A 16,354-nucleotide genomic window follows, 5' to 3' on the forward strand; every position below is an offset into this window, starting at 1 on the left:
TTCATTATGAAATTCAATTTCACGATTGTCATTTCCTGTCCAAGGAATGTTGATGGGCACCCTGTTTGCCCTCTTTCATGCAATCCTCTTTTTGGTTTAGTATGAGAATTTGAAAGTGTTCAAACTAACATACAGTATTCTTATCTGAGGCACGTACGTCAATGCTTTTTATAATGATGTTTTTGCAAAATAGTCATAATCTACCTTATTAAACAACAATGAGGATTGCAATCCGTGTGCTGGAAATCACAGCAAAGAAAGTAATGGCTCACTAAACACTGAATTGTAGGTCAGGCAAGATAAATTGAAAACTAACTATGTCAAGAACAATGTAATTTGTCAGCAAACAAATGTATAATTAGAGAGTTCCCAAAACAGTAGCTTGGCATCCCTGGTAATGGATGTAGAAAGTATTCTGCGCTAAACTGCTAACATTGAAAAAGTGGAATCTAGGCCTTTTCCATCTGAAGTTGTGAGAATTGAAAAAGGATATTCAATACAATGGAGTCAGATATATATATATTCAATTAAACCAAACAAAAAAACATAAAGCACAATCCACAAGCAAGAACATGTCTTGCTTCATATATTGCCTCACAAATGTTGTTGAGTTTGCATTGGGACGTGCGTGGAAATCATTTAAGTAGAAAGCACAATTTGCTATTTCATTAGAAGACTTTTGAAGGAACATAGTAAACAGATATTAAGCACCCCGCTGCCATTCATTATGCCCAGAAATGTCCACAGAATTCCACTTAAGTGCACTGATCATGTCCCACCCTTTATAAGTAGTGGTAATAGAACTCTCCTGTTAAATAAAGAAAATAGTGCAAATAATTCTAATTCTTTGGATGGTTGAAAAAAAGTCAAACTATAGATAATAAATTGCAGACCTTCTTTGGGGCACTAACTGGCAGCATTACTGCAGCAGTGAAGCAGTAGGCATCTGCCATCTTGGCTGTACTGTTGGGAGTTACACCCATGTCCCTTCTTTGTGTTTATTCGTACAGCCATGTGTATCCCATGAAACATTCCCAAGAAAGAAAATATGTTAATACCCTAACGGCATCTTTTCACTTCTTGTAATCAATATTTATGCAATCAACGGCATGCTTGCAATGCTACTGTGTCAGGATGGTATGCTTTTGTGGGTATTATGGTAACATAAATTGTAATTTGTAAACACACACCCATCATTGCTGATAAAGGTTATCCCGGCGTTCTATATTGGCAGAGTGACGGTCGAGCACTGGCACCTTCATTATTTGTGTCTTTCTCTCTATGCAGCTGGTGTTTACATGTGGGAAAGGCAGCAGACACTGTAGTTAGTATGTCGTCTTCCTTTCAACCAAGCTGCACAAAGGCCTACACATAGCATGAGCCTAGGCACACAGACAGGTTCACATATGGACCCCATGGCATGCTGAAGCCATCTCAAGATTAAACCCCTCTCCTTGCTCCTAGAGAGTGCTATGTTCCCCAGATGAGTGGGTAGGAGCTGCTGCCCCTGTTCCCCTTGCCCCGACTCGACAGTCCTTACACCTAGAGACTGCTACGTTCCCCAGAGGAATGGTAGGACCTGCTGCCCATGTTCCCATTGCCCCTCTTTAAACAGTCCTTGCTCCTAGGGAGGAGTGGGTAATACCTTCTGCCCATGTTCCCCTTGCCTCCATCACGACAGTCTTTGCTCCTGGAGAGTGATGTGTTCCCCAGAGGAGTGGTACTACATTCTGCCCATGTTCCCCTTGCCTCCATCACGACAGTCTTTGCTCCTGGAGAGTGCTGTGTTCTCCAGAGGAGTAAGTAATACCATCTGCCCATGTTCCCCTTGCCTCCATCACGACAGTCTTTGCTCCTGGAGAGTGATGTGTTCCCCAGAGGAGTGGTACTACATTCTGCCCATGTTCCCCTTGCCTCCATCACGATAGTCTTTGCTCCTGGAGAGTGCTGTGTTCCCCAGAGGAGTGAGTAATACCATCTGCCCATGTTCCCCTTGCCTCTATCACGACAGTCTTTGCTCCTGGAGAGTGCTGTGTTCCCCAGAGGAGTGAGTAATGCCTTCTGCCCATGTTCCCCTTGCCTCCATCACGACAGTCTTTGCTCCTGGAGAGTGATGTGTTCCCCAGAGGAGTGGTACTACATTCTGCCCATGTTCCCCTTGCCTCCATCACGATAGTCTTTGCTCCTGGAGAGTGCTGTGTTCCCCAGAGGAGTGAGTAATACCATCTGCCCATGTTCCCCTTGCCTCTATCACGACAGTCTTTGCTCCTGGAGAGTGCTGTGTTCCCCAGAGGAGTGAGTAATGCCTTCTGCCCATGTTCCCCTTGCCTCCATCACGACAGTCTTTGCTCCTGGAGAGTGCTGTGTTCCCCAGAGGAGTGAGTAATACCTTCTGCCCATGTTCCCCTTGCCTCCATCACGACAGTCTTTGCTCCTGGAGAGTGCTGTGTTCCCCAGAGGAGTGAGTAGTACCTTCTGCCCATGCCCCCCATGCCTCCATCACGACAGTCTTTGCTCCTGGAGAGTGCTGTGTTCTCCAGAGGAGGGAGTAATACCATCTGCCCATGTTCCCCTTGCCTCCATCACGACAGTCTTTGCTCCTGGAGAGTGATGTGTTCCCCAGAGGAGTGGTACTACATTCTGCCCATGTTTCCCTTGCCTCCATCACGATAGTCTTTGCTCCTGGAGAGTGCTGTGTTCCCCAGAGGAGTGAGTAATACCATCTGCCCATGTTCCCCTTGCCTCTATCACAACAGTCTTTGCTCCTGGAGAGTGCTGTGTTCCCCAGAGGAGTGAGTAATGCCTTCTGCCCATGTTCCCCTTGCCTCCATCACGACAGTCTTTGCTCCTGGAGAGTGCTGTGTTCCCCAGAGGAGTGAGTAATACCTTCTGCCCATGTTCCCCTTGCCTCCATCACGACGGTCTTTGCTCCTGGAGAGTGCTTTGTTCCCCAGATGAGTGAGTAGTACCTTCTGCCCATGCCCCCATGCCTCCATCACTGTCAGGACCAGCAGACCATATGCAACAGCGATCCCCAAGCGAAATAAAGTAAGACTGGGATCTAAGAAGGCCGCCGCAGTTGGAACGCTTGAGCAGCAGGTTAGCGCTCTAGCGTTCCATGGTAATCAGTAGGATCCAGGTGTCAGCCCGGTGGAGAGGCGCACTTCACCGGAGTCGTGAGGAGAGAAAGTCATCGTTTATGTGCCACGCTTCTGTGAGGAGAGTTTTTTCGTCAAGCAGAGAGAAAATCGAGTCCAAGTTTTCGGAACGCTAAGTAAGACTGTTCCGTTGCTCAGCACGGAGTATTTTTTGGAAGAATTATTTTTTCCCTCAAAAAATGAACTTGTAAGCGAAGGAAGGCAAACGCATGCTTTTCTCGTTTTCTTTGAAGTATTGTTCATAGGCACAAATATATTACAGAAGCAAAGTTAATGAGGAGAATCTTCAGTGATAATAATTACTTAAGGCGTCACAGTTGAAAAAATCCAGTTTGCCAGTCTGTGAAGTGAGCCCGACTTCCTAACCACAGCGGAGAGTTCAATTGCACAGATATTACCACAGAGTAGCGTGTTAATAGGACAGTGCGCAGTATCAACTCCTTTGGGAAGATAACCCTCAAGTGTAGCAGTAAGGGGAACGCTCAAGAAACCTGTTTAGGAGGCATTACAGTAGTGCAGATTCATGACAGATTAGACACAAGGAAGAAGAGGAAAAAGACACGGTAGCAGTACTCTAGAAGTTAGAAGAAGAGGTACTCACCAACCAGAATCCAGTAAAGGCACCTTCAGTGGTATCTTGGGTAAGCGAACCTATAGAAGGGAAAAGAAATAAGAAAACATAAGTTAAGTAGAGGGAGAGAGTAAAGACAAAACTTAAAAGAAATTACTTGTCATTACAGTAACTACACCCCCAAGACAACACCACCACACAACAGAAGAGGAGCATCGGTCACTAAAGTTAGGGTGGGTATTAAAAAGGAAAGGTCACTCAGAGCATAGAGGAGTAGAGTGTAAATAGAGCGTTTATTAAATGTGATTATTTCTTTACAGTATATCCACTACTATCACCGCAGTGGAAGATAGAAAGAGCGACAACACTCAAGAAAGAAAAAGACGTAGTGACTGTCTCTTCTCTGTCCAATTCCCCTTTCCCCCCCCCCTGGGTTTCTTGGGCCAACTCGTATCAATAGGCGAGTGGTCCAGAGAGCTGGGAAGGGGCGTTGGGAACAGCGACATTCTGCTCCCGAGCGATTCAGAAGAGCACTGGCCCTGACAGAGTGAAGTGCCCACGTGTTTATTTCGCTCTTGAGCAGAATGGCTGAAGGTTTGGACTTGAAAAAATTAGGAGAAGTTTTAGAAGGAATCCAAAGAGAATTAATTTCCGTTAGAGAGGAGAATAGGGAATTGAGAAAGGAAACCACAGATTTAAACTTAAAAATGAGTGGCATAGTCTCTGATCCAAGTTTTAGGTACCCAGTTAATTCAGAAGGAGCTGCCAGTGAGTCTACAGTCACTCAGCCTAAAATAAGGACACAAGTAATTCATTCCTTGTCACCTGTAATTCCATTGGCGCCCCCAGAGCGTTTTAGTGGTGATCCCCAAAAGGCACAGGTGTTCTTGACCCAATGCACACTACATTTTATGTGTCGTCCGGCATTATTTCCCGATGCGCAGTCTAGAGTGGCATTCATATTGTCGTACTTAAGTGGAGATGCGGCGTCGTGGTCTATGCCTCTGGTCACCAGTAACGCTCCATTATTATATGATTTGGATGAATTCAAGAAGGAATTCCTGCGTATCTTCGACAGAAGAAGAGTATCCCAGGCCACAGACAATGAACTATTGGAAATAAAACAGGGAAGCAGAGACTTAGTAGCTTACTTGGCTCAATTCAATAAGTTGGTGGTAGAAACTGAATGGCCAGAGAACAAAAGAGCTGCTGTGTTTTATCGAGGCTTAAAAGATGAGTTGAAAGATGCATTAGCACAAGTACCCAATCGACCCACGGAGATATCAGCATTGATCGATCTAGTCTTAGAAATTGACTTCCGTCAAGGAGAGAGAAGAGGAGAAAGGAAGCGAGATTATCGTCCAAGTGTGGCTCGGTTTGATCGGGCGAGAACAGAAGGCAGCAAGGAAGGCGACGTTGCCCGTGGGGGTGAGCCCATGCAGATTGGGACGATTCGAGGTCCACTTTCCAAAGAGGAGAAAGAAAGAAGGAGGTTGAACAAGCAATGTCTATATTGTGGAGGAACTGGGCATTTTGTTCGGGATTGTCAGAAGAAGCTCAAGCAGAAGCCGTCGGGAAACGCCTTGCACCACCAGTAAGTGGAGTTGGACTGGTGGTTGCAGATGAAGAAACAGCTCCAGAAGCTCATACCTTGGCTCATACCTTGCAGTCTGCGGCTCCGCATTTGATCTTAATGATGATGCTGCGTTACCGAGAACAAATATTAAGGCGTGTCACAGTGATGTTAGATTCGGGAGCAACAGGCAATTTCTGTGATCTGAAATTCGCAGAAAAAATTGGGTTAAGGGCCATCAAGAAGGAAAGAAGTGAGGCAGTTCGAGCAGTAGATGGCACGAATCTTTCATCTGGACCCATAGTGAGTCATACTGAAATAGTGGAGTTGGAATCTGAAGAAGGTCATCGAGAAGATCTCCAATTCAATTTGATTGATGCTCCACAGTTCCAATTAATATTGGGGTTGCCATGGCTCACCGAACACAACCCTACAATAGATTGGGGAGCCCGTACCGTGACCTTGAACTCAGATTATTGTAAGGAACATTGTTATCTGGGAGGTCACAGACATCAAGAAAAAACTCAGGCCCTTCTTTTAAGCGAAGGGAAATCCACGATCTGTGTGATCAGCACCATAGAACTACCTGAAGAATATGCAGAGTACCTAGATGTTTTTAGTGAAGTGGAAGCGGAAAGGCTTCCTCCGCATCGAGACTTCGATTGCAAGATAGAACTGGAACCCGGATCCAATCTCCCATGTAGTAGGATCTATGCTCTGACAAAGAAAGAGGATGAGCACCTGAAGGAGTATCTGCACAAATATCTGGAGAACGGGTTTATAAGACCGTCACAGTCCCCCGTGTCCTCGCCACTTTTTTTTATTCCAAAGAAGAGTGGGGAATTAAGAACCTGCATTGACTACAGGGCAATAAATAGAATAACCGTTAAGAATCGGTATCCCTCGCCCTTGATTTCCGTATTATTGGACCAGGTGAAGGAAGCCAAAATTTATACAAAACTGGACTTGAGAGGGGCCTACCACCTGGTCCGAATTCGGGAAGGAGATGAGTGGAAAACGGCATTTCGGACTAAACATGGCCTATTTGAATATCAAGTAATGCCGTATGACCTATGTAATGCCCCAGCAGCTTTTCAGCACTTCATCAATGATGTTTTAAAGGAGTTTATCGATCAGCATGCATTGGTGTATATAGACGACATACTCATTTATTCGAACAACGTGGAAGAACATGAAGAGCATGTCAAGAAGGTGTTGCAGAAATTGCGAGAGCACAGTCTTTATGTCAAATTGGAGAAATGTGCTTTTAGTGTATCATCCGTGGAATTCTTGGGTTTTGTGCTCGCTCCCAGTGGTGTGACTATGGACGAAAGCAAAATCAAGGCAGTTCTGGAGTGGGAATCTCCGAAATCCGTGAAGGAAATCCAGAGTTTCATCGGATTTGCTAATTTCTACAGGAGGTTCATTCAAAATTTCTCTCAGAAACTAATTCCAACGACAAGGCTACTAAGGAAAGGCGTCAAATTTGAGTGGTCAGAGGAAGCAGAAGAGTCATTTAAGCAGTTAAAAAAGGATTTTACTTCCGCCCCAATTCTATTGCATCCAGATCCATCTGAGCCATTTTTCATAGAAACGGATGCCTCCAATTGGGCCTTAGGAGGAGTGCTATCGCAAAGACACAAGTCAACTGGTCAACTGCACCCAGTGGCCTATCGCTCTAGGAAGTTGACTGCACCGGAAATTAACTAAACCATCACTGAGAAGGAGTTGTTAGCAATTAAGGACGCCTTCAAGGACTGGAGACACTACCTAATGGGGGCCAGACATATGGTAACAGTCTACACAGATCATCGAAATCTGAAATTCCTGAAGTCTGCGAGAACTTTGACACCAAGACAGTTAAGATGGTCATTATATTTTGCGGACTATGACTTCATAATGACTTATCGTCCAGGTGCACAAAATGGTAAGGCGGATGCCTTATCTAGGAGAGGGACAGAAGAAGTTATGGAGGAGGTTAAGGTCCAGACCATCATCCCTTTGGAGAAAATAATTGGAGCAGTTTTGCGAGAATCACAGGAAAAGAAGAAGCTGTTCTCTATGTCCGAAAAAGAATTGGAAGAATGGGTGAGAGAAGATTCTGGTCGAGAGGTTCGGGAAGGTTTACCATATCATCATGGAGTCCTTTACTTGCCGACAGCAGAAATGCAGCAAAAGGCCTTGAAGGAAAGTCACGATGATCTTTTGGCAGGCCATAAGGGAATAACAAAGACCGAAGATCTAGTGAGGCGACGTTTTTGGTGGCCCAGTTTGGCAAAGGATGTTCGACAATATGTAGCCACTTGTGACATTTGCGCTAGGGGAAAGCCGGAAAGACAAGCTCCGCAAGGGTTACTACAACCTTTGCCTACACCACCACACCCATGGCACACAATAACCTTGGATTTAATAGTAGATTTACCATCCAGCAAGGGTTATGATACGATTTTGGTGTGTGTGGATGCATTTACTAAGATGGCACATTTTGTACCATTGAAGGGAGTTCCCACGGCGGAAATTCTGGCGCATGCCTTTAGTCAACACATAGTTCGAGCCCATGGAATACCCAAGGTTGTGATATCAGACAGGGGGTCCCAATTTTTATCCCATTTCTGGAAGGCCTTCACTAAGAAACTAAGTATTGACTCTAGGTACACGACTAGTTATCACCCAGAGACAGATGGCCAAACTGAGCGCACAAATCAAGAGTTAGAGCAGTACCTAAGACTATGCTTATTAGAACAGGAAGGAGATTGGCCGGATTATCTGTGGGCAGCAGAATTTGCCCACAATAATGCAAAAAACATGTCCACAGGTTATTCCCCTTTTTATTTAAACACAGGAAGACATCCCCATCAAGCTGTAGATTTTCAAGAGGTAGATGTTCCAGCAGTAACAAACTTAGTTGATCACATGACGAGAGTGCATTCAATAGCCACAGACAATTTAACCAAGGCAAAGGCGACTTACAAATGTTATTCTGATAAAAGAAGAAGGAAGGAACCAGACTTACTAGTTGGAGATAAGGTTTGGCTAAACACAAAGAACCTTAGGCTTAAGGGGGTTAGGAAGTTTCAGCCAAGATTTGTAGGGCCATATGAGATTGAGAAAAAACTAAGTGCCGTAAATTATCAGTTGAAGTTGCCCAAAGGATTGCGTGTGCATCCGGTCTTTCATGTCTCCTTATTGAAAAAGGTTTCAAGAGATCTACGAGTTAAAATACCCCCAAAACCAATCCAAACTGAATTAGGGGAAGAATTGAGGTACAGCGAGTCTTGGACTCCAAGATACGAAATGGGCAGATGTACTATTTGCTGGATTGGAAAGGTTATGGGCCCGAAGAAAGAGCTTGGGAAGTTTCTTCAAACATTCATGCTCCTCGATTAATTAGGGAATTTCACAAGAGATTTCCTAATAAGCCCAGAGCGGGAGGACGTCCTTTGAGAGGGGGTACTGTCAGGACCAGCAGACCATACGCAACAGCGATCCCCAAGCGAAATAAAGTAAGACTGGGATCTAAGATGGCCGCCGCAGTTGGAACGCTTGAGCAGCAGGTTAGCGCTCTAGCGTTCCATGGTAATCAGTAGGATCCAGGTGTCAGCCCGGTGGAGAGGCGCACTTCATCGGAGTCGTGAGGAGAGAAAGTCATCGTTTATGTGCCACGCGTCTGTGAGGAGAGTTTTTTCGTCAAGCAGAGAGAAAATCAAGTCCAAGTATTCGGAACGCTAAGTAAGACTGTTCCGTTGCTCAGCACGGAGTATTTTTTGGAAGAATTATTTTTTCCCTCAAAAAATGAACTTGTAAGCGAAGGAAGGCAAACGCATGCTTTTCTCGTTTTCTTTGAAGTACTCACCAACCAGAATCCAGTAAAGGCACCTTCAGTGGTATCTTGGGTAAGCGAACCTATAGAAGGGAAAAGAAATAAGAAAATATAAGTTAAGTAGAGGGAGAGAGTAAAGACAAAACTTAAAAGAAATTGCTTGTCATTACAGTAACTACACCCCCAAGACAACACCACCACACAACAGAAGAGGAGCATTGGTCACTAACGTTAGGGTGGATATTAAAAAGGAAAGGTCACTCAGAGCATAGAGGAGTAGAGTGTAAATAGAGCGTTTATTAAATGTGATTATTTCTTTACAGTATATCCACTACTATCACCGCAGTGGAAGATAGAAAGAGTGACAACACTAAAGAAAGAAAAAGACGTAATGACTGTCTCTTCTCTGTCCAATTCCCCTTTCCCCCCCCCCCCCCTGGGTTTCTTGGGCCAACTCGTATCAATAGGCGAGTGGTCCAGAGAGCTGGGAAGGGGCGTTGGGAACAGCGACGTTCTGCTCCCGAGCGATTCAGAAGAGCACTGGCCCTGACAATCACGACAGTCTTTGCTCCTAGAGAGTGCTGTGTTCCCCAGAGGAGTGAGTATTGCCTTCTGCCCATGTTCCCCTTGCCTCCATCATGACAGTCTTTGCTCCTGGAGAGTGCTGTGTTCCCCAGAGGAGTGAGTAATACCTTCTGCCCATGTTCCCCTTGCCTCCATCACGACAGTCTTTGCTCCTAGAGAGTGCTGTGTTCCCCAGAAGAGCGAGTAGTACCTTCTGCCCATGTTCCCCTTGCGTCCATCACAACAGTCTTTGCTCCTGGAGAGTGCTGTGTTCCCCAGAGGAGTGAGTAATACCTTCTGCCCATGTTCCCCTTGCCTCCATCACGACAGTCTTTGCTTCTGGAGAGTGCTGTGTTCCCCAGAGGAGTGAGTAATACCTTCTGCCCATGTTCCCCTTGCCTCCATCACGACAGTCTTTGCTCCTGGAGAGTGCTGTGTTCCCCGGAGGAGTGGGTAATACCTTCTGCCCATGTTCCCCTTGCCTCCATCACGACAGTCTTTGCTCCTAGAGAGTGCTGTGTTCCCCAGAGGAGTGAGTAGTACCTTCTGCCCATGTTCCCCTTGCCTCCATCACGACAGTCTTTGCTCCTGGAGAGTGCTGTGTTCCCCTGAGGAGTGAATAGTTCCTTCTGCCCATGTTCCCCTTGCCTCCATCACGACAGTCTTTGCTCCTGGAGAGTGCTGTGTTCCCCAGAGGAGTGAGTAGTACCTTCTGCCCATGTTCCCCTTGCCTCCATCACGACAGTCTTTGCTCCTGGAGAGTGCGGTGTTCCTCAGAGGAGTGGGTAATACCTTCTGTCCATATTCCCCATGCCTCCGTCTCGACAGCCATGATTCTGAGCCATGGTCTGGTGAGCAAACTAAGGATGTGAACTTTAAATAAAAGGGGAGGGGGTGTGCTGCCGCTCCACCCATTTAGGGCGGCGTCTAACCCAAATATTCTCTAGCCTTCCTCGAAGCTGCAAAGGTGTTTTCCACCACACCTTTGTAAACGTTTTTGTGAATTGCATGCGGCTTTTGGGGACAGCCAGCAGCAGTCCATGGGACCGCTGCCTGCTCCGATGCCACCGCTGTCACTTGCACAGTGGCACCTGCCCCCTTGGACCTCTTTAACACTGCAAACTGGCATTGACTGACAGCAGAAGGCGGCCACCTCTGCTTGCTCTGAGACCGCACGAGACGTCCCGAAGCAGTCATTCATTTCCTTTCAAATTGCAAGAAAGGGAGTGGTTGCACCCCCTGCCTCGCCCTTTGCCTCGTAATGTACAAGGAACCGCAATGTTGACAACATTAGGTGCAAAGGCATGCACGTCATTTTAACACATTGTCCTAAGGTATTTTACCCTCGCAAAGCCTGCCACTTGGCGCCATGCCGCCTTTGCACTGGTTCCATGCTTTTAATACATCAGGCCTCGGGAGTCTGACTGGTTAAAACAGTTAAAACTAGGCCTGGGTGAAATTTACATTACACTACCGCAAACTCGCGTGATTTCGGTAAATTTGTGCTACGCGTATGCGAAATCCCGAAATTACTATATGATGCCACATTGCGTAGTTAAATCCTGCTCGTAGCAAAAATGTGGTAGATGCACACAGGAACAATGCTATTGGTTGAAACATGAGCAGCTGCTGTTTTCAGCGATTGTGATTTTTGTACAATTTTGTTTTTTTACAAAATGGATCATTGCGTCCAAAATCAGCACATTTCGTGCAAAAGTACAGCACCCGAAGCTGGTTTTGCATTTCGGGTAATTCTGCATAATTTTTTTGAAATGCTGCATAATTACGCAGACAAAATGACGCACATGTTGCACACCTCTAGTTGAACCACTGCCTTTATCAAGTAGTCCAGAGAAGATGCGAACAGCAGCCCAAGCATCGCTATTAGTTAAATGCAAATGACGCCCCCCAGTGGACCACGTGTGGTGTTCTGCACACGTCAAGGGATCGACATTAGACTCAATTCAAACACAGCAACCCAAACACAGCAGATGTCCCTGGCATGTTTGGCAATCATCAAGAGTTTTGCTCTGTTCTGATCTCACTAGAGCTCATCAGGAAAATACTGATGCGTTGGGAATATCCCCAGTGACCTAATTAATTGTCTTCGGCATTAAACATGGCAGCTCCGTCTTCATATGTTAACTCTCTTGATGTCTATAAATAGCTTGAGCGACTATCAAAAGGCTCATATTAGCATTGCTGCAAAGTTACGTTACGCCGCGGATCAATCCTGCGCGCGGCCTGCCCCCCCCGCAGTGTCTTGAAATGGATGCCCCTGACTGCAACACAAGAAGAAAGACTTAGAATGATTAACTATTTTTGTTTCTGGGTAGATATATCTATGTAATTGTTGTTGCACCTCATGATTGTTAATCCAAGACATTTTATTTACGAAATGCAGGATCTGAGTATCCGGTAATCCTGGTTTCCACAGAAACAACAGATTTGCCCCAGAATCTGGATTCCTAGACATTAAAATTTTCCTCTCACATTTCACCAAGTAATCCCTGGGGGAAACCGAATGGGGAAAAAAACAAACACTTGTAGATGCTGAGTTTCGCAGCTAGGAATGGGGGAAACGTGAGTTATTACCCGATTCGACCCTCAGAGATTCTAATACTGCATGGGGGACATTACAGCCAGAGGTTGAAGTGCATAAAAGGTGTGGGGACTACGGTGAGTGCAATGGGGAGTGGTCTGTGAATGTGGTGGGGCAAGGCATGAAGACATATTACTATTATTATTATTGGTACTTATTGGGCGCTACAAATCACCCTGAGGGTCTCTAGGCACTGCAGCGTATCTTCAGACATGGGCTACGGATTAGGATATTTGAATAATAGACTCAAAGCATGGTTCGAACATCCATATTTTAAGAGCTTTTTTGAATTGTCTGTGGCCGGTATTGACACGGAGATGTACTGGGAGCTGGTTCCAGCATTGGGGGGGGCTAGGTACGAAAATGATCCGCCCCCATTTCTAGCGGTGTGAATCTGGCAGGGGTGTAACAGATGTTTCCCGCAGGACTTTAGACTCCTGGTGGGGGCATACCAATTACGTTTTTTCTGTAACTACTGAGGTCCGTTCCCATAAAGGGATTTGTAGACCAGAAAGAGAAGTTTAATTGTGATTGCTTTTTTATAGGCAGCCTGTGAAGGTTTCTTATGATGGGACTGAAGGAGAAAGGGGAGGAAGGTGGCAAACTAAACGTGCTGCAGTATTTTGGACCACCTGAAATTTTGAGAACAGCCTTTATTTATAGTGGCCATTAACACATTCCCATAGTCCAGGTGACTAAAAATAAGGGCCTGGACTAGGAATTTTCTTGATTGAAGTGCTACCCATTGAAATACTTTTCTCAAAGCATTCTTAATGACAAATCAAAGTGCCCGTGATGTAATTTACATGTTCCCTCATGGACAATTTTTCATCTACCACTGCCATTGGAGTTGGAACTAAACCCAAACTCATAGGCCACCCGTCTTCTGTTCAGATCGACTAGGCTTTCCCAAACAGTACTACCTCTGTTTTGCTTGTATTCATTTGCAGACAATTCTGCCGCATCAATGTGGCAATATGATCCATGCAGTCTCAGAATCTTACTTTGCTATCTTCCGGATTTGGTCCCATTGTGATGACAAGCTGAGTATCATCTACCTAAGAGTTGTCCTCGAATCCATATGATTTTATCACTTGTGCGAGTGGTGCCGCATAGATATTAAAACGAGTGGGGCTTAAAGTGGATCATTGTGGCAATCCCCTGTCCAAGGATATGGTTCTGGAGACAAAGTACTCTAACTGCACCGCATGTGTCCATCCACTCAGAAAGTTCTTTAACCAGCCCAAGCTTTTCCTCGTCGACACAAATCTCCTCCAGTCTTTTAGCTAAGACTGCGTGGAAGATGGTGTCGAATGCCACTGATAGATCCAATAAGACCAGCATTGCTGAGTGTCCATCGTCACGGGAAAGTCTTATATGGTCTAAGACCTCTACGAGGGGTGTCTCCATGCTATGCAATGCACAGCAGAAACCTGACTGGGAAGGGTCGAGTAGATGGCGGCTTTCTGAGAATGCTATCAATTGTGTGTTCACCCATGTTTCTGTGACTTTCCTCAGAAAAGGAAGTACAGAAATGGGTCTTAAATTTCCTAGTTCTTTAGGATCTGACATGAGTTTTTTAAGAATAGTTTTAATCCTAGCCGCTTTCTATTTTGCTGGGACTAATTCCAGGTGCAATAAAAGATTAATCAGGTCTGTAACACCGTGAAGGAGAGCAGGGGCCAGGGTCAGACATAATACAAGGAGGTGCAAAGTCTTCTGGAGATCCTGACTTAACTCTGTTTATCAAAGCGCTAACGTCCTCTTGCATTACCATGTTGAAGTCCTCCAATATAACTGGACGGGTACTTCCCTCCATACTATGCTCCATTTTGCTTCACATGTATTCTCTTTTGCAAAGGTGTTATAGATTTTGGTAATTTTTGGTAACTCTTCTACCAAGTCCTACTAGGTGAGGATTAGTTGCCTCACACGATTTGGGATTAGTAAACTCTTTAAGAATGTTATACAATTCTTTGTGTGAGTTAGCTGCATTGCTAATTTACAATATATGCTTTCTTGGCAAGCTTGATGTTGTCAAGTTAGCCTCTAAGGGCCTTTTTTAAGTTAATCTGTCTTAGTTCTTTTCTAATGACCTTCATTTATGTTCCAGTTTCCTACAAGCAGTCTTTTCAATCCTCAGGGAATCCGTAAACCTTAGAGACACCTTGATCTAATGGTTGGATTTGCCCATTGTGGCAGGGACCATCTTATCTAATGTTTGGGAGATGGCACTTTCAGGACCTTTGGGAACTGTTAGTGTAAAATTAAAAAAGACGGGGAACATGGTTCCCAATGGATCCCACCCACTTCAACCACTGATTACGGCCGCAAAATACCATTGCAGTGCACTCTTAACAAGGCAAAACTAGGTTTTTACCTGCAAAAGAATAAAAAGCAGAGGAGGGCCAATGGAACTCAAACCTGTGGCTTTGGATGCGCACACAGATCTCCATTGCAAGTGGTTGACTCACTCAAAAAGGGTGCAAACAAGTAAATGATTAGAGAGAACTTTTAAAAAACACACCAAACAACCATTAGCACACTGAAATGGTGGGAGCTCCATTGAAGACAATGGAGTTTTCAGGGCTTCTAACGGCTAGTAGAAGCCCGAAGCATCAACATTCTAATGTTTGTTCACATCAACAGCTGTGAACAAAGGCCTCACGGATCCCGAGGGGATTTCAACCCCCTCATGCTCCGTGAGGCCTTTGCTCTACAAATTAGAACATTCTGCCCTCTAGGGGCGAAATGTTCTAATAGCCTTAGAGTCCTCCATAGTGGGTTCTACTGGCCATTAAAGGCCCGCTTTGATGACCAGTATAGCCCGGTACGGTGGGCTATGAGGCTATATTAGAACATTGGAATTTTGGGAGCTCCATTGAAGACAATGAAGTGCTCCAAGCTTCTATGGCTGGTAGAAGCCCGGAGCTCCAACATTCCAATGTTTGTTGTTCACAGGTGTTGCTGTGAACAAAAGCCTTTAACAATGGAGTGGGCCTTTAATGGCCGGTGTGAGAAGTTGGCCTGATGTATGATGTCACTAGTTCTAGTGTACACCTTATATCAGTCCAAATACCCTTATGGTGATTGGTTGTAAAGTCAACCTTATAGACCAGCTATCCTAGTGGTAGCATGGACAAGAGCAGTCTTAGGCTAAACTCTGAATGGCATGTGAAGCCAGCTGTGATACCATATATAATCCCTTGAATACCAAATGAAAGGACACCACAACAGATATATATATAAAATAAAGTGTATTTATTCTAGTCAAACCCTCAGCACTCTTTATGAGATTAGAGGTAAGTACAACACAGTCTTATTTAAGCATACATTAAGTCACACAGGTAAGTAATACAGTTAGGCCCTAGGGGCCACGCAAACCATATACTAAGTAAGTGGTATAAGAACCACTGTCACGGAAATAGGATAGGCCTAGGCCTAGGGAATCGCTGGGGCTACACTACACTAGCGTTAGTTAGGAAGTGGGAGGCCCACGGGATTCGTGTGCAGAGTGGAAACACTCACGCGTAATGCGTAAAAGTCAATAGCAATAGTACAGTTTAGAAAACGGTAGATTTAGGACACTTCCGGAGTAGCTAGGAAGTTGAGACTGGAAAACTAGACACTAGGATAGTCACTATCCTGATGAGCACCGGAGTACCCAAGTTACCTAGCCCACAGGCTGCGGGTGCATAGGGGTGAAGATGCGTCGTTTTCGTCGTCGACTCCTATGGATGCCTGAGGAAAGATGCTGACAGGCAGTCAGTGAAGAGTGTCCGGTGGATCCCAAGGCTGGGATCAAGAAGAGAAGAAACCTGCAAGCAGAAGGGACAGAGTCAAGGTCACTAGCCAGTGACCACGTGAAACCAGGAAGGAACCAGGCGATGTCGTGAAGATTGCAGGTGAAGGTGAAGCTTGTCGCTGCAGCCAGGAGGACCAGGAAGCGTCGAGGACGACCAGGACCAGGAGGCGAGCTGTCCCACGAAGGCTCTTGCTGTCGGCAGCGTCGAAGTTGGACTAGGACTCACCAAGCCTTGGCAAGCGGAACCCACGAAGAACGGAG

At 45.5% G+C, this 16,354-nt stretch overlaps 1 protein-coding gene and 1 long non-coding RNA gene across 4 annotated transcripts in view; one reads left to right on the forward strand and one right to left on the reverse strand.

Moving 5' to 3' along the window:
* Nucleotides 1-16,354, forward strand: part of LOC146789135 (diacylglycerol kinase delta-like) — a 688,844-nt gene that overhangs the window by 85,502 nt on the left and 586,988 nt on the right. The gene's annotated exons all lie outside the window — the stretch shown is intronic.
* Nucleotides 1-16,354, reverse strand: part of LOC146789136 (uncharacterized) — an 81,144-nt gene that overhangs the window by 37,764 nt on the left and 27,026 nt on the right. The window contains exons 2-3 of the long non-coding RNA XR_014970028.1: nt 9,156-9,205; nt 3,760-3,809 (exon numbers count right to left, since the gene is read on the reverse strand). This is a non-coding gene — a long non-coding RNA (uncharacterized LOC146789136). The remainder of the gene's footprint in view (nt 1-3,759; nt 3,810-9,155; nt 9,206-16,354) is intronic.

Source organism: Triturus cristatus, chromosome 10 (genome assembly GCF_964204655.1).
Source record: "Triturus cristatus chromosome 10, aTriCri1.1, whole genome shotgun sequence".
Lineage (NCBI taxonomy): Eukaryota > Metazoa > Chordata > Amphibia > Caudata > Salamandridae > Triturus > Triturus cristatus.